At 44.5% G+C, this 18,995-nt stretch overlaps 1 protein-coding gene across 2 annotated transcripts in view; it reads right to left on the bottom strand.

Moving 5' to 3' along the window:
- Positions 1–18,995, bottom strand: part of WTIP (WT1 interacting protein) — a 333,161-nt gene that overhangs the window by 224,184 nt on the left and 89,982 nt on the right. The window lies entirely within an intron of this gene.

Here is an 18,995-nt window from a genome sequence, read left to right as displayed (position 1 = left end):
ATATATACTAAAACTGTTGCATTGCAATACATACAATAGGCGGAGCAGTGGGTGTGGTCAATAGCAGTCGCGAAAGATAAGGGTGAAAGTAGGTGTAACAAGAGGCGTATACATAGACATGTGATGTAAACGTAACAGAATATGTCATAAAGGGGGCGGAAACATGGAGGGGGCTACCTAAGGAGCCGGGACCTCTAACCTAATGGTGCGCGCAAACTGACAATGACGTGTTACTAGGAGAAGCTGGGGGCTATGAACTCTGTGCTAGGAGTAGAGACTGAAGTCTGGAGAGTCAGGGCGACATGTACCTAAACCCTATCTAGTATCTAATGTTTAGAGGACATGTTGATATAAACTAAGAGTCAGGAGGGGAGAGGCTAACAGACTCTAAGACTGGAGCATGCATTATTCTACATGTAGTGCGTGATGAAGAATATTAAATGACCATAAATACAGTATTTCTCTTACATGGAGACGTAAAGGCTAGATGATGACGGAAACTATTGATGCGATTCAGTAGCTTAGGAATGCAGAGAAGGAGGGCTGGACTGATAACTAGAATCATAACATACTCTTGGCAGACTCGTAGGCAGAGCCAGGCTGAGCCGGGCACTGTGAGGCAGGAAGTAAGTGAAGGGTCGAGGATACAGGTGGGGGCTGTATCGCTCCTCAGCGAGGGCTCAGGAGACAGGAGCTGAATCTGGTGTCCGGGCCCTTTTGAGGCCTAGAAACGGGGACTTTACAATGAAATAACGTGCACACTGAGAAACGTGGCAACGTAACTTTACATAGGCCTGATATTCGTAGTATTCACGAGACCTGGAAACTGGCATACTAGGGATGGACACAACTGTAATTGCGTCTTTAATCGAACATGGGGGATACATATGCATATTAATCATACACACATAACATAAGATGGGGGACACGTAGGGACACAGAACATGGCAAAATTTACTTTTCCACAGAGTGAGGGTGAGGGGTTGAGGGTGAGTGAGGGTGAGTGGTTGAGGGTGAGGGGTTGAGGGTGAGTGAGGGTGAGGGTGAGGGGTTGAGGGTGAGTGAGGGTGAGGGTGAGGGGTTGAGGTTGAGTGAGGGTGAGGGGTTGAGGGTGAGTGGGGTTGAGGGTGAGTGAGGGTGAGTGAGGGTGAGGGTGAGTGAGGGTGAGTGAGGGTGAGTGAGGGTGAGTGAGGGTGAGTGAGGGTGAGTGAGGGTGAGTGAGGGTGAGTGAGGGTGAGTGAGGGTGAGTGAGGGTGAGTGAGGGTGAGTGAGGGTGAGTGAGGGTGAGTGAGGGTGAGTGAGGGTGAGTGAGGGTGAGTGAGGGTGAGTGAGGGTGAGTGAGGGTGAGTGAGGGTGAGTGAGGGTGAGTGAGGGTGAGTGAGGGTGAGTGAGGGTGAGTGAGGGTGAGTGAGGGTGAGGGTGAGTGAGGGTGAGTGAGGGTGAGGGTGAGTGAGGGTGAGGGGTTGAGGGTGAGTGAGGGGTTGAGGGTGGGTGAGTGAGGGTGAGTGAGGGTGAGGGTGAGTGAGGGTGAGGGTGGGTGAGTGAGGGTGAGTGAGGGTGAGGGTGGGTGAGTGAGGGTGAGTGAGGGTGAGGGTGAGGGAGGGTGAGGGGTTGAGGGTGAGTGAGGGTGAGTGAGGGTGAGTGAGGGTGAGTGAGGGTGAGGGTGAGTGAGGGTGAGGGTGAGTGAGGGTGAGTGAGGGTGAGGGTGAGGGAGGGTGAGGGGTTGAGGGTGAGTGGGGTTGAGGGTGAGTGAGGGTGAGGGGTTGAGGGTGAGTGAGGGTGAGGGGTTGAGGGTGAGTGAGGGTGAGGGGTTGAGGGTGAGTGAGGGTGAGGGGTTGAGGGTGAGTGAGGGTGAGGGTGAGTGAGGGTGAGGGGTTGAGGGTGAGTGAGGGTGAGGGGGTGAGGGTGAGGGGTTGAGGGTGGGTGAGGGGTTGAGGGTGGGTGAGGGGTTGAGGGTGGGTGAGGGTGAGGGGTTGAGGGTGGGTGAGGGTGAGGGGTTGAGGGTGGGTGAGGGTGAGGGGTTGAGGGTGGGTGAGGGTGAGGGGTTGAGGGTGGGTGAGGGTGAGGGGTTGAGGGTGAGTGAGGGTGAGGGGTTGAGGGTGAGTGTGAGTGAGTGTGAGGGTGAGGGGGTGAGGGTTAGGGGTTGAGGGTGAGTGAGGGGGTGAGGGGTTGAGGGGGTGAGTGAGGGTTGAGGGTGAGGGGGTGAGGGTGAGGGGTTGAGGGTGAGGGTGAGGGGTTGAGATGGGTTCATATAAGGTTCCAAAGGCGAGGCCTATTGGCTATGCCAGTGCTTGTTTTATTATTACAGTTTTCTGTTTTATTTTTAGCAGTATTTGAATCACGAGTTAATTTCCCTGTAACTGTCTGACACGAACCTCGAACAATTATATGAGCTATGTGCATGTTGTACTATTTTGGAAATCTTGAAAAACTCAAATAACAGATTCAAACAAAAAAAATCACTACATCGTTACGTGCTTCATGTGCAGATTTTTAACCCCACATCCTACTGCCTTGAGTCTATTGCGCGCGCTGTTCCAAGCTGTGCACGTCAGCCTCCTGAGACATTTGTGTACCAATGCGTGCCGTCATGGTTGTGTGACGTTTTCTCCGTGCATGCTGGGAATGTCACACACGCTCAGTATAATGTGCTTGAGTAGAGTGCGCTAAATATAGACAACCTTTCACTGCTCACACAGTTTATTATTGCAACAGAAGCTTATATGCAGGAACGCATTGAGGCAACTTTCAAGACTTAACTAGCTTTGAGGTGTATTTCCTCTGCTTGTTTCATTGTGAAAATTATTTGACTTGTTAAAGTATGGCTTCAAATAAGTTATTTAATCATTAACCCAGTCCATTTCTCCAGATTCCTGGTAAACCACAGGTCAAATGGCAACTGTGATTTAGAGCATATGAGAACTGTATTATCGCAAATGATGGAAAAGATATCTCACCTGAAAGAAAAACAAGAAAGGAAACAAGACGGAGGGCATTGCTGTGGGGAGGGGGGGGAGGAGAAATGCACACGGCGGGCAGGGGAGGGGGCGGAGCGGGGAGAGCGGCATGAGGGTGTGAAGCAGCCGGGGCCTTTGAAGTGAAGCTAAGCTTCACTTCAAAGGTGTGGGAGGAGTGCGGCTGAGGGAACAGACGGCGATTTGGTGATGTGCACGCGCATTTTAGGTAAATGCGCTTGCGCATTGACCTAAAAGCCACGGGCACAGCACCAAATCGCCACAGTTAGGTAAACTTTGTTTAAAGCCCTATAGTCTCGCTTCTCTCAATGCGCATGCGCATTGATAGGTCACGAGACCTAAAAAGGAATGAATGCTTTGATCGAAGGCTTGGTAGAATTAGAAAAACAACACACCTGTGCTATCAAGCAAAAGCAGGAGACTATGGAAATATCATTGCGGCAGGAAATAAGGGTAGCAAAAGCCGAAATAAACAGTTACTATAGTAAGAAAGGAGCGGCAGCTTTCCATGCACATAAAAAGGAGAGCTATGAATACGGGGAATCTGTGGGCAGGATGCTGGCTCTACGGATCAAGCAGAGAGGTGGTAGGAATAATATGGCAGACGTTAAGGGACAGGATGGTACACCCTTTACAGACATAAAAGATATCATTAAGGTTTTTGAGAAGTTTTATTAAGATCTGTATCGGCAAAATTATCTTGATCCTTTTTTGTCTAATGAAACTGAAATAGCTCTGGGAAATCAACGCAGGGTTAGTGAAGAAATTAAGCAAGAGATGGAAAAAGAGATCACAATGGAAGAGATATTATTAGCCCTACCGTCTATGGCCCCAGGAAAAGCAGCGGGTCCCGATAAAATCCCAAAGGAATTTTATAAAGCAACTAAGAGGAAATTGCTCAGTTACTTTTGGATTTGTTTCTTGGAGTACAATCCAGCAGGGTTCCTCCTGAATCCTGGCAAGGAATGATATTGTGGTCTTTTTTTTAAAAAAAAGGGAAACCCCCTGATAACCCTGCATCCTACAAACCCATAACCCTTATGAATGTGGATACTAAACTTTACTCAAAAGTTCTCGTGACTCGATTCGGGGGGGTGGGGGGGGGGGGATCATAGCTCATCTAGTCTCACCATGGCGACACAGCTTTATACCAGGAAGAGGCACAGCAGATCACATCAGACTTGCTATAGCGCTGCTCGATATAACTAAGACAACTGGTGAGAAGATGGCTATGATCCTCCTAGAAGCAGAGAAGGCATTCGATCGAGTCTCATGGCAATATCTATGGTCCACTATGGTACATAGACGGTTCGGGCCTGGTTTTATAATATCTATACAGGCAATGTGTCATAAACCATATGCAAAACTATATGTAATGGGTCAAGAATCAAGCCGTATTGATATTGCAAGTGGGACAAGTCAGGGCTGTCCTTGCTCTCCCATACTATTTGCCCAATATATTGATATTTTTATACAACAAATTATTCAAGACCAGTCAATAACACCAGTCTGTTGCAATGGCTATGAATCAAAGATAATGGCTTATGCCGACATTCTTGCGGTAGTGACCACCGATCCAGAAAAACCAATCATTCAAATTCAAAAACTGGCCAGCGATTATGGCCGTAAATCTGGCTATTTATTAAACACAGATTATATGCAACTCTAAAACTCCCTGTAATGATCCCCCAAAAAAAAGATGAGGTAATCTATCTTGGGATAAAGATTAGCAGCAATGTAGACTCCATCTGGAAAATAAATATGTTGCCCATGATAAATAAGATCGGCACGGATATACGATCTCTAGATAGACTCCATCTTTCACTTATAGGAAGATGTAACATACTCAAAATGGTTATGTTTCCCAAGGTTCTATATAGGTTTAGGTCCATCCCCTTGGAAATATACAAAAATTCAACGTTCCCTTAAATTTTTACCACTACCGCAAGATCGAGGTGGATGGTCAGCCCCTAACCTTAGATTTTACTATTTCGCAACTTTTTTTTACAACAGATGACCTTTGTGACCTCATCAGGAAATGGATACAGAATAGAAATACATCAGGAAGCCAATAGGGGTATCCTCTCTACATACGAGCTGGCCATAGGCAAAGATGTACAGGGAGTACTTCTCCGACAGGTCGAAGCCAGCTATTATAAAATGACATGGTTCAAGGTGGTAATAGCAATCTGGAAAATTAGGAGCAAAATGGTAGGGCTTATGCAAATACAGAAGTACAACAGATATACACCTTTATGGCGATCTCCCCTATTTTCCATGTCAATGTATGACAACTTGGGTAGGCAATGGGTGGAAAGGGAAATCTTAAAGATTGGGGATTTATTCTTAATTGACCAGAGGTTTCCATTTATTTAGTATGGCATCACAACTGGGACGAATTTTAAATATAAACAGATCACCAGCTTTTTAAATCATATTAACAGAGAAAAGATCTTCACAAATAGGATCCTCTTAATAGAGGCTATGTCTCAATCCCAGATAAGAATCAGAAATATCTACAAAATATTGATAGACACTCCCTGATGATTTGGAACTAGTAGAAACCAAGTGGGCTACGAAATTAAGAGACCCTGATGTCTATCTGTGCCAATCACTAGCATTAACTAAGGGGAGATTTTTTGCAGCCAACCTAAAAGCCCAACATTGCTATACCATCTATGACCTCTACTTCACTCCCGCAAAACTCTACCGGAGGGGAAAAAGAGAGGATGATAATTGTCCTCGATTTGATCAAGGGCCAGCGGACATAACTTTTATGTTTTGCGGTTGTGAGAAATTGGGACCTCTTATAAAGGGAATAGAGGAATTTTTATTAGCTGTATCAGGGAGCGCACTTAGTTTAACCCCTACATTAATGCTGTTAAGATATGATGAAAAGGCACACTAGGACTATCGGAAGAATACGTTTGCCTTTATTTCACTAGCTGTGGCCCAGTTGCTTATCGCCACAAAATGGAAGGATGAGGTTTCACCTACATACCATGCCTGGCTGGGTCGTCTGCTGGCCATATACAATATGGAAAAGACGTTATAACTGTAAAGGTTGATGGGCTAGCTGAAGAGTCTGAAAAATCTGGTCTCCAATGAAGAAATGGATTACAAGGCAAAGCGCGGGGTGTAATTGGTTGGCTTGGGTTGAAGAACTTATGGGATCAGGTAACATCCTATTGTTTTCCCCAGCCTTTCATATCTTTTTTATTTTATTCTTTTTAAGGCCCTTTCTTTAGGTGTTTACTCTCTTTGTATGTATTGACTGATTGCAGATTTTATCCATACTGTATATGCATATGAAATGTTGAAAAGTTTGATTTTCTGTAAATCTAGATCAGTTAAAATTATATTTAGGTATGCTCATGAACACATTTATTGCATTTTGTATACTCTCCAAATAAAAATATAAATTAAATTTTTTTTTTGAGTTGAGATGTTTATTATAAACCTGTGTCGAATTAACAACTCCTTCCTGAGGTTCTGCTGTAAACCTTAACACACATGGCATCCTAATCCGCTACTGCACTGAATAAACCGAATATATAATGCCTAAATGTTTACATTAGACAATAACACCAGACCTCTGTTGTGATGTGCACTAGATCAATTTCATCTGAGACATTCCAAATAATTAATATCTCACCAGCAATAAACTGACCATCTTAAACAGAGCGTAATATATACATTTTTTTGCTTAGGAGGGCATTTCAATGTAAAGAATCCAATCTATAAGTGCATGAAGAATTTCCCCACCCTCCATCATTTGGTGTTCCTCCCATTGCATGTTCTCACCACTAGCTATTGGCACTAGACTCGACCACAATATTCAGGGCACTCTAAAATGAGTTGGGGTATTCCATTCTTCTGTGCTACCTAAGATGCATACAATGTTACCTCACATCTAGAAGCTTTGTGGAGGCTATGTAAGAATAGTATTCAAGTTCACTAATGAAAAAAGTAGCAATTCAATGGATAACAAAAAGCCTGGGTTACAGAGTACCAAAGTGTTTCTAGAGATTGTTTTCATCTACTTAGGGACTGATCTGAAAATGGAATAAATGTTCGAAAGCAATCCTTCACATCTAAACAGACCAAGATCTAACGCTGGTCATTAAATGTTTTTATTTACGGAAAGGAAGGTCATCCTTCTTAAAATGTAAAGACACAGGAATGTGCAGTTTATCTGTCTGAAACCATATAACAAGGCAAAGATGCTGTGTTTTTTTTATATAAGTAGGAAAACTTTGCTCTCGGAACGATTAGAGTGTGAATAGTTTTGTTTAATTATTTCCAAACCTCTTCCGAGAAGTAAGTCTGAATGGAATGTGTCTATAACTAATGTGGCAACTGACGCAGAAACCTCTATGTAGAGGATGCTACAAGCAGCTCCTGCCAAGCCGCTGAACCTCAGCGCCCCTAGCGGAGATGTGCAGAACTTCCCTACTGTGTTCTTGCTCAATGACTGTGTCCTTCTGCAGTATCACACCGACCCTTTAGCCAAGTGGTACAGGTGCAAATTGCGCGACGTTAACATTAACCCGTACTGATAACGGAAATTCAAAGGTTTTAAATAGATCGATGAACAACACTGAAAACAGATTATATAGTATTTTTATAATGAGCTGTTAAGCAGGAGACCAAAAATAGCCCTGTGTTAGTGTGTAATTCTAAACTGCTTACACATTGCGGCACAACACTCAATGGAGGCTTCGAACGTCCCATAACAGCACTCGGCTGGAGACGTGAAGGAGCCAGGAATCCGGCCATTTTAAGCTTTACCTGGAACATTGACATGGACACAGTGACGGAAGCCACCGCCAAGGTGATAGTAGCATGCGCGATATGAACGACCCAATCGGAGCCTGAGTGAGCCAGCGTAATAGCGGACGCAATCAGAACAAGCATTGGAAATGCAATAGGTCTCGCACCATTAGAGTTAGTGCTTTTAGAATTGTTTATGGGTTTTTTTTGTAAATGTTTAGCATTTTTGTTTCCTGTAGCCAATGCTAAAGAATTACAAATAAAAAAAGCCATAAACATTTCTTAAAGCTCTAACTGAAATGGTCTGATACCTATTGCACTGTGTGAGGGTGAGGGGTTGAGGATGAGTGAGGGTGAGGGTGAGAGTGGGTGAGGGTGAGTGAGGGTGAGGGGTTGAGGGTGAGTGAGGGTGAGGGGTTGAGGGTGAGTGAGAGTGAGGGTGAGTGAGGGTGAGTGAGGGTGAGTGAGGGTGAGGGGTTGAGGGTGAGTGAGAGTGAGGGTGAGTGAGGGTGAGGGGTTGAGGTTGAGGGTGAGGTGTTGAGGGTGAGTGAGGGTGAGGGTGAGTGAGGGTGAGGGTGAGTGAGGTGTTGAGGGTGAGTGAGGGTGAGGGTGAGTTAGGGTGAGGGGTTGAGGGTGAGTGAGAGTAGTTGAGGCTGAGTGAGGGTGAGTGAGAGTGAGGGTGAGTGAGGGGTTGAGGGTGAAGGTTTGAGGGTGAGGGTGAGCACACAAGCTTAGGAGTATGTCTTAGCACAACTTGCCCTCACCAATCACCTTTCACTTCTCAGGGCCTATGGACTTTCAAGGCTACAGATAGCATCTGCCATGTGCCTTAGAGGAACATTTATGTTTTAAAAATGTATTTGACAAATAATTATCGATCCATAGTTCAGCGCCGGCGAGATTATGCATTTTTGATATTTTTTGTTGCTGCACAGGCACTCGTGAGCATCATCTTTACCAGACTATACTATGGGTGGGCCGAGAGTTAGGCAGTCCAGGATCTGGGTGTTGCCATTTTAGAATGGCCCCTTACTTGCCAACTGATGGAGAATTGTTGGGTGGTCTCACTACTACTCGCTGATCTTGTAATTCATGCTCTAATACAAATGAACACTAAATAGCTTTTTATTCACCATCTCAGCAAGAGGCCAACAATTGAATAAGCAGAGTGTGAACCCTTCAGTGAACAGCACCAGTGTAAGTTGTGGATGACTTGAGGATTGTCGCTCATATTTTAACAGATTCGTAACTATTTCACATACATCTTTTTAGTACGAAAGATTCGCTGTTTTTTATTTTCTCATCTCTGATGCATTTTACTTGTTTCTTTTCATTCCTGCATAAACCATAGAGCCAACTCGGCACAAACGTGTTATAATGTGGTCAGAGGGAGGGGCACTAGATGACGAGATGTGGACTACCGCCACATTATGCAAGCTTGCCAGAGCCTCTGTGCCTTGTGGTAAACTACAGCTGTTCTTGAAGTGCTCAGAGCTGCTTCTTCATTCAACGTAAGCCATCGCTTCACTCCAATGAGAGCATCTGAGCATCCTGAAATTGACGTCCTTTGCATAATAAAAGTGTTTACATACCTCAAGCTTCTTTCTCTAGGATTCTTTCTGTAGGATTTCCTTCTGTTTCCTGCTCAATGGTTTCTTCAATGAAATGTTCTTAATTGCTTGTTTCTTTGCTGATTTTTTGGAGAGCAGAACTAGAGCACAGCTTGTAGCTACTCCTTTCAGTCTTTCGTCATATTTCAGTTACTGGTGCGTGTACTGCATCATTGAGGCACACGGCCCTGGTGCTGGGTGTGCAGGGTCGATTTTTACATTGACACAAACATGGGAAATAAGTGGTGCAAATTGAAATTATACTGTTTTCGTGCATGCTATTTAAAAAACAAAAATACGCTATTCCCTCAAAGTTATTACCAGCAAAATAACGAGAGTGTAGTTTGCACAAAGCTCTAAAATAGCACTGGAAACTAAGACAACAAGTGAAAGCAAGTTGCGGTAAAGCGGGTTTGGGCTTTCATTTAATGTTATTCCCGAAATGTGCTCCAGGCAACACGTTAATCTCTTTGTACGTCGTGTTTGTGCTGCATATTTGGAGGCTTGACAATAACATGCTAGTTGGGGCTGAGCAACACCAAAATGGTTAAAGGGACTGTAAGAAGGGACGGTGCAAGGAAAACAAACTGCGAGGGGCGGAAGGAAGGAGACAATGTAAAAAAAATTCAAATGAAAAGAAGCGAGACGGGTCAATTACATGTTCCCTCCAAGCGCAATGCCGCTGCCAGCAGCGGCAGAGCAAGAAAGTCAGCACAAACAAACGGTGCGAAGAGGTGGCTCAACATATAACGATGCCGACTTTGGAGAAGGAGAACAGGGTTCGAGCCTCAGCGTGGGCGGCATCATTAATTATAAATTAAATAAACTGAGATCTCCTGCATATTAAATATAAATAAATAAACAGCGTGCGTGGGGTGAGGGCAGGAAGCTGCCAGCTATTTAAAAAACAAAAATACGCTATTCCCTCAAAGTTATTACCAGCAAAATAACGAGAGTGTAGTTTGCACAAAGCTCTAAAATAGCACTGGAAACAAAGACAACAAGTGAAAGCAAGTTGCGGTAAAGCGGGTTTGGGCTTTCATTTAATGTTATTCCCGAAATGTGCTCCAGGCAACACGTTAATCTCTTTGTACGTCGTGTTTGTGCTGCATATTTGGAGGCTTGACAATAACATGCTAGTTGGGGCTGAGCAACACCAAAATGGTTAAAGGGACTGTAAGAAGGGACGGTGCAAGGAAAACAAACTGCGAGGGGCGGAAGGAAGGAGACAATGTAAAAAAAATTCAAATGAAAAGAAGCGAGACGGGTCAATTACATGTTCCCTCCAAGCGCAATGCCGCTGCCAGCAGCGGCAGAGCAAGAAAGTCAGCACAAACAAACGGTGCCAAGAGGTGGCTCAACATATAACGATGCCGACTTTGGAGAAGGAGAACAGGGTTCGAGCCTCAGCGTGGGCGGCATCATTAATTATAAATTAAATAAACTGAGATCTCCTGCATATTAAATATAAATAAATAAACAGCGTGCGTGGGGTGAGGGCAGGAAGCTGCCAGATATGGAAATACCAGCATCAAAGAAAACAAGACGGAGGGAAGAGAGGGGAGAGGGGAGGGGGGAGGAGAAATGCGACACGGCGGGAAGGGGCAGGCAGGATGACTCAGGGGAGGGGGCGGAGCGGGGCAGAGCGGCATGTGGGTGTGAAGAAGCCGGGCCTTTGAAGTGAAGCTAAGCTTCACTTCAAAGGTGTCGGAGGAATGCGGGCGGCTGTGCACGCGCTTTTAAGCTCAATGCACATGCGCATTGAGCTTAAAAGTCACGGGCACTGCAAGGAATCGCCACGATTCCTTGCAAGTTAGATAAAGAGTAGATGAGCCCCTATAGTCTCGCTTGCTCGATGCGCATGCGCATCGACAGGCGAGACCTAAAAATAGCCCAGAGCACCAATGTATCCATTGCAGACATATGTATGTGACCAGAAGGACCCAGGTTCGAATCCCAGTTCATTTCATCCCAGGCGTCAACAAAATGAGTACCATTAAGTTGGGTATTAATTAACACAAGCAAATAGAATCCAGAAGCATGCTATGTGTGTGCTACAAAAGTATAGCAACTATTTTTGTTATAACAGGCAGTGCTGCAGTAAGGAAATTACACCGTGCTTGGTTCAGTGAGATAAACACTAAACCAAAGTAGCAAGTTCCTACTCTTACGGGGCAGTCTTTATACATTCACCGACATGAGTAGTGCTGACCCAGCAGAAGAGTCAGGTGGCATCCAAGGTCAAGGAGCATGCGCATTCGCCTGAACCCTAGTCCGAAGCAAACATGTACAGAGATCCCCAGGTCTTCTAACTCTAGGGACTTTGCTTACACCGCCCACCTCAAGACGCACAAAGGGAGGATTAATGCTTTCTCACAACAGGCAGATAAAAATTAAGTCATACAACTGAGTGTGGAGGGCGACTGTGATCAATAAGGTATACCAGAGCAGTGCAGGTAATGAGGAATCATTTCACAAACAAACCAAAAAATCTACACTTACCACATTGGACAATGATTTGTCTAAACTTAATTTGCTCAGGTCGCACCCCACAGGATTGAAGGTATTCACGTGGGCTCTTCTTTTAAACTGAAATATGTACTTCGCTCTTTGCCAACCCAATTGTTCAGTAACAAACAACTTGCACTTTGAGCGGAGGAGTTTGAAGGCTTCTGTTAAAGTATATGGTCATAGAATGAAACCCCTTTCATCCACCAACATATGGCAGGTAATATTCAGAAAGGAGATTTTTATGTACTAGGTATGATGTGCAGGAGTTAGTGCACAATCAGAAAACACAATCCAGTTTTAAATTCGAGTAGTGTATTTATACTTTCCCTAATCTGTTAAATAACTTGCTTTTATATAATTAGTTTTTCTTTTATAGTGCTTTGTGCTGCAATATGGCTGCTTTAAAGCACAGTAAGCAGCAAACGTCCCTATTAGCCAATTGATGGCACTCCATTTACCCACCTCAGAAGGATGGAAGGCTGAAAGTGCCTTGCAAGGATTCGAACTCATGACCTTCTGATCGCTACCGTTGTCCTTATGCCTGGTTTAATACCAATCCCTGCTCCTCACCACAGGGCCACAGAAGAATAATGCTCTTGTGGAATGCAAAAAAGAGTCATACTATAATGACGAGGCTGGCAAGCAAAACAGCACACACATTTTCAACATTCTTGAAACATCATTCATTCATGCAAGTCATTTGCTAATTTGTATGATAAACGCTGGTGCAACAAAAATATGATTGTGATGCAGAGTTTTTGAAACTTCTTTGGTTACAGAAATGCAAAACAGCACATCACATTTAAGATCTCCAGGCTACTTTCACTAACAAACACAGAACTGTGGCGGCGGCTTGGCCAAGGAGGGTGAAATGGTGGGCACATTTAAAAAACACTGCAGACCTCCTCCACCATCCGGAATCCCCTGCTGCTCAAAAGCACCACCTGGGACCATTGTCCCTTCATAACACCCTCCGGGCCCCCTGGAAGACGCTTGGCGTGGAATAACAGCCAAACAGTGTGTTGACTTGTGACTGCGGGTAGGCGGTCCATGGACTCGGTGGGTGCCCAAGATGGCAGCAGCCTGCTTGGGCAGCCAGGACTGACTGATGGGGGTTCAGTTGTACTTGTCGGTCAATAAAGGGGTTTTGTTTGGCCCGTGATGCAGTGCTTTCTGCTGGCTGGGTCCCTGCAGGGGTGCGGTAAACAGGAGTGTGGTCGATCAGTGAGCTCCTCCTGATGTCTCAAAGGACACAGCGCGCTCAATCCCAGACCCTTCAACATTACTGCAAGGCCTTGTGCCGCCTGGCGGGGACGGGGGGGTGGGGCATTGTGGCAAACTAACCAGGAAAGAGAACAGACAACAGACGCTGCGTGCCTTCCCGGATGGAGAGAACTGGGGCTGTAGCCCAACAGCGACGTGCCCTAACCCGGAGATGGTGCAGCAGGTGGAGGCCTGGAAGCGAGGATACCGACCTCAAAATAGGGTGTCCAAATTGACTGCAACCACCCATGTTCGCAAAGCCACAGCAGAAGATCATGAAAAATCAGTCCAGCTAGAACATGTACACTGTGGGGTTCCTGGAGGGGCTGAAACCACGACCCCAGAGCTGTTCCTGGACATGTAGCATAGGTCATAGATCCCAGATGGTACCCTCTCGCAATGGTTCATCATAGAACGTACGCATAGAGCTATGACCCAATGACCTCCACCCGGAGCACCTCCAAGACCCATGTTGCTCACATACTAAACCATCAGGACCGAGACACCATACTCAAAGAAGCACACAAAAAAGTATATTTGCATTTTTAAAATCGACCTGTATCATGATATTTCCGGACTTGGTCCAGAAATAACGAAAATCCTTCGATGCAATCAAATTGAAGGTGAAGGATATCACCCTGCTGTATATGCTAACAGACCCGGTGAAACTGAAAGTGGTCCACAACTCTCCGTCCCACTTTTTTGCACGCCCCGAGGAGCATGGGAGTGGGCTGCTGAAAGAAGGGAGCTTCAAAGTCACGAGCTACCACCCTTACGGGGCAAGGATCAACAGTCCCAGGTATTTTATCACCCTCTTAAACTTTTGGTGATTGTATACGGCTTTGTTTTCATTGGCATTTGTGCATTCAATAAATTATTTCAACCCCCCCAAAAAAAAAAAAACCCGACTCAATGCCCTCCAAGACCCTGTAGAGGCAGGGGTTGAGGCAAAGACTAGCCAGACTGCTCTGGAACAGATGGGAGTCGCCAGAGGAGAGTGCGAGGCTCCCCAACCCCAGAGAAGCAATGGAAGGAAGGAAGGAAGTGAAGGGGAGAGAGGGAGAGAGAGATTGATCTCCCTGCTGAATGCCGCAGTGATTGCTCATGGGTTTTTCTCATTAACACCTTTCTGGGTTTGTAGGAACCCAGCAGGTGGTAGAAGATGGTCACCGATGGTTCTGAGGAGGTTGCCCTTGGAAGTTAGAATGGAAGATCCTAAATAAGACAAGGGCCACCTATAATGCCTAATCTAGAGTGTAATCAGTTATGTTCATTGGGGGAATGTGGGGTGACAGATGCTTCTGGGGTGTAAGTGTGGGAGGACTTGGGGGGGGCGGAAGAAATGGTTTGCTTGTTCTTGGTTTGCTTATATCTTAGCACGTAACAGGCAGCACACCCAGTCACAATCACACCACAGTTACATCCACACCACCGGGCTGATTCTGGTAGCCTCCCACTGTAGCTTTCGAATCATGCTTCGCCCAAACTCTGATGGCTTGCTTTCAGGTAATCACATGGAATGTTAACTGCTTTTTGAGCCGGATCAAGCAAACTGCGGTTCTCAACCACGCCAAGAGACCATCTGGCTGTACTGTTACTGCAAGAGACACAACTAATGGGAATCAAGTTCCTGAGCAGATTTGGCTATGACCAGGCCTTCCACGCAGGATATACTAGAAGATCTAAAGGGGTAGCCATAGTTCTGTGCAAAATGTTCCCCCTAGTAGTAACAAAGAGCTGCTCAGATAAGCTGGGTCAATGTATGGTGATCGAGGGCATGATACAACAACTTAAACCCCTGAGTGTCTATGTCCCACCTCATCCACTTACATGGACTCTTGAAGTTCTCACAGGCATTGGTACCAGTTTCCCTCACACAATCACAATCATAGGAGGGGACCTTAATGCAGCACATCATACTGGGGTAGAGCTCTTCGGGTCCCCCCACGGAGCATTGGTTATGACTAGCATAGTCCCTTGGGATCTGGATGGACTCCCTCAGTGTGCACGACACATGGAGGACCTGCCATGCAGAGTGAAAGGAATACACATAAGTCAGCATCAACCAAGACCCTTTCACTCATAGATTGACTGCTCCTTCTGGCCAATATACTCCCAAGAGGTATTTCCAATCAAAGTCATAGGTTTTCCTCCATCTTGGGATACCTGCTTGGTCTGAGAGTCTGATGTGGCAGCTTAATGAATGGTGTCTCGTGCACACTCAATTTAGGGAACACATCCATAAAGAATTTAAACTGCACTTTGAAGCAAACTATGGCTCATATGTCTCACCGAGTGTGTGCTTGGCGGCCAGTAAACTAATGATAGTGGCCTAGCCCCGTGTGGGCGACTAGGACTCTAACACGCATCAACAAAGTTACAATATATGCAGATTAACTGAAGTTTTAATGAAAGATTTGCACATAGGTAATAAACCACATTTTGTTATTCAATTTCTCTAATCATAACATCTGATTAGTTGCATAGAAACCAACAAAATTAATCAATTCTAAAGATACAACTAGTTCAAAACAATCGTTTTGTAACCCAATGCATTTCGGGACATGCATCCCTTCGTCAGGGGTTTTCTGTGAAAGCAGAAAAAGGAAACCTATTCAGGCGATGCACATGAGGAGTAGATCGAATCTGTTAGTAAAAATATGACCAATCGTGATAGATCCATTGATTTGTGCTACCTTCACCAAGGTGTAGACAGCAAGTGTGCACACGACAACAAAAACTTACTGAGTTTTTGAAACCAGATCCTGCCACACACTGTTGAAATTAACGAGAAATAAATCATTAGAGCCCCAAAAATCAATGAGTTACGCGATTTCCCGAGTGGAACTCAGTGCAACTAGTCTCACGTACCTCTCCTATAGTAATCTGTGAGATTCCATAGAGCAAAGTTCAATATTCTAATTTTTCTCGAAGTCTGATTTACATGGATCAGACTTCGGAGGTTTACAGTGGGAAACATAAATTACATTTCATCGGATTTGTCTTCACTCTATGAAATTGGTCTCCCCATCAAACTTTATTTTTGTCATTTCTATTGGGCATAGGATGCACACATCCTCAAATGCCTCTCGTCAAAACTACAACCCTTTCTACACACAAAAGAACAGCAAATTATCCATCTAATTTACTCTCCAATGCTTTTTCTCCCTCGTTCTCCAACATTTATCTCAGTTGCCTCAGACTTTTTAAGACTTCTCTGTCCTGGTATGCTCTTCAACCACTACTGCATACCTTCAGGCTAGAAAAGCAAATCTGCACAGACGATAGCCTCCTGGTGAGAATGTGGCAGCTTCTGCTGGAGTAGGCCTTGTGTAAAGGCAACTCACCAAAGACTAAGCTGAAGTAAAATCTGAACAACTTGTACAAACCAGAACATCTGGAGAGGTTGGCTACGAGTCCTACATATACAGTGAAGAACACAGATAGCCTGACACTGTTGTTGGTTTCCAATAAATTCTGTTCATCGTGTGTGCTGACAGAGTTGGATTTATGGTAATATTCCTATATTCTTTTTGTTCAGCTTCCACATGGGAAAGAGCCAAAGTTCCTCTACACATACTAAAAGAGGACACAAAGGAAAGTGGATTGAGGAGTAAATGATCCCTTTACAGTCAGATGAAACCGTCCAGAGCCAGGAATTAACCAACAATTCTGCAAATCAGGAACATTGGATATCAATGCTCACATTCGAGTTAAACTAATCATGTTATACAATTAGTGTATTTAGATTTCTCAGTGATATCTTTCATATCAGAAAAACTAAGGAGGGAAACAACTCCAGAAAAGTGCAATGCATGCCTCTCAACCATAGAGAAGTTTGTTCCAAAAAGGTAAGCACATTTTTATCTCTCCATTTTCCACTTGTTTGCTTCAACCGAGTATGGGTTTATAATAGACAAAGGTATGTCTTGCCGCTAGATTTAGCATTGGAAGAGAACTCCCCCCCCCCAAAAGTTTCAGTGAACTTGTTCCACGCCTTATTTTTATCGGTCTCACTACATAATGAAGTCCAAAATTATCTTTGATTGTGCAGGTAACGAACAACTGTGAAAACCTTTGACCGCTCCTTAAGTTCTTCCTTAGACTACCTGTACTTGGCTAATTTGGATAACATGAATTTGGTGTTTTTCATTCATCCTGATACGTGGATCTGCGGACTTGATCATTTTGATGGAGTGGCGGCTCCTCCGCTAAGGCGGAGGAGCTTCACCAAACTGCTCTGCAGCAGTAAAAGAAAGGAAAAAATAAAACGATAACGTAATGTTATTGTCATTTAAATTTTTCCTCCTGCTGCGGCAGCTTTGCTTGAGGGGCAGTGGCGAGGCTGCAGAGCAGGGAGGTATGCTAGAACCCCCAAGTGCGCAATGACTGTTTAGCCGGCCCTCTCAGGCCACCCAAAATAGTCATGCACACTTTCCCAGTTCTCCATGCAAGCTACATTACAGTCTGCGTGGAGAAAATGCCCATTGTGATTGGTCAGGGCAGACTGGACTGTGCTTCCTGTTCCTGGAATCGGACACAGGATGGCAAAAGCAGAGACCCAGTGGCAAGGTGAGTGTTTATTTTTTTTTTTACATTGCGACCCACGCCTTCCGACCCGCAAGCCGTACCGGCCTGCACTGTTTTAATGGAATGAAAATCATGAATGTGATAGTGCGTCTCTAAGATCCTCAGTGTGTGTATTTGCGTATATACGCAAGTGCATGTCCATCCGAGCGACATAACACCTCCAGCAGATCTCCCACGCCCAAGGAATAGCCTTAGTTAGAGCCTTCTCTGGCACAAATTACACTTATGAAAAGCATTAAATATTTTTTTTTTCTTCCTCCTCTAGTTCCCGAGTATTGGTGCACTGGCATGCAATTTGTGTGCTAGATAAGCCTAATGCTCAAAGAATGCGTTTTATAGCTCTGCAAAGCCTATTTACACCAATCCAAGTCCATAGGTTGAAGTCTAGAAAGTCATACAGGAACAATCTTTTGCAAAATATGTGAGAGGTAGACATTGTAATGTATTTACAAGTCTGTAAGGCATCCACATACATTGCGAATGCCTATTTTCTAAATCCTAAATTTGCACTATAATATGCAATATGTACAGTGCATACATCTAGGTTTAATAAAGTTCGCAATTTATTTTTATGCTTATTTGTCCGCAGGACCCCTCATGAGTGGCAAATAATTTGCGAATGACATTACTTATTACCTGTGACCAATAAACTAATTGATCAGCTGTTTACGGAAATGACATTTCAAGACATGAAAATAATAAGGCCACATTTTGCAATAGAGAAATACCGTCCATGTGAGAAACAAATGTACCTCACTGGGTTTAAAATGAAACTATATGGCTTAGAGAAGGTGTGAATTCTATTAGTCTCTACTACACGAACACCAGCAGGCACCAAAGAAAGGAACTTGCTGCCTTACACAACCGGTTTACTTAATAAAAATTGGAAGTATGCACTAAACATTCTTTCAAATAGAACAAATGAAAGACTCAGAGGGGTTCGAACAACAAATATTTTTGTTTGAGCAGGTGTGAATTACTCCTGAATTTGCAGGAGCACATCACACATACTTATGGACTAAGCATTGGCAAGGCTAAAAAGTCTCACCTTTAGAACCTAATGGCTTTGTCTATGGTTTTAGCCATGCTACACAGCATCCCTGATGCTGTGCAGAATAGCTAATAAACAGAAAAAAATCCTATGCGGTCAGCTGCGTAATTTTGTATGCGAGCCCACCAAGAACACGCACTGCCACAAATTGATTCAGGTGTTCATTTTTTTGTTTACCAACCTGAGTTGTATAAGTAAACACACAAAACAAGTTAGCACAAG

Source organism: Lissotriton helveticus, chromosome 12, assembly GCF_964261635.1.
Source record: "Lissotriton helveticus chromosome 12, aLisHel1.1, whole genome shotgun sequence".
Classification (NCBI taxonomy): domain Eukaryota; kingdom Metazoa; phylum Chordata; class Amphibia; order Caudata; family Salamandridae; genus Lissotriton; species Lissotriton helveticus.
The sequence above is the reverse complement of the archived record's forward strand: the minus strand, read 5'-3'. Positions and strand labels throughout refer to the sequence as shown.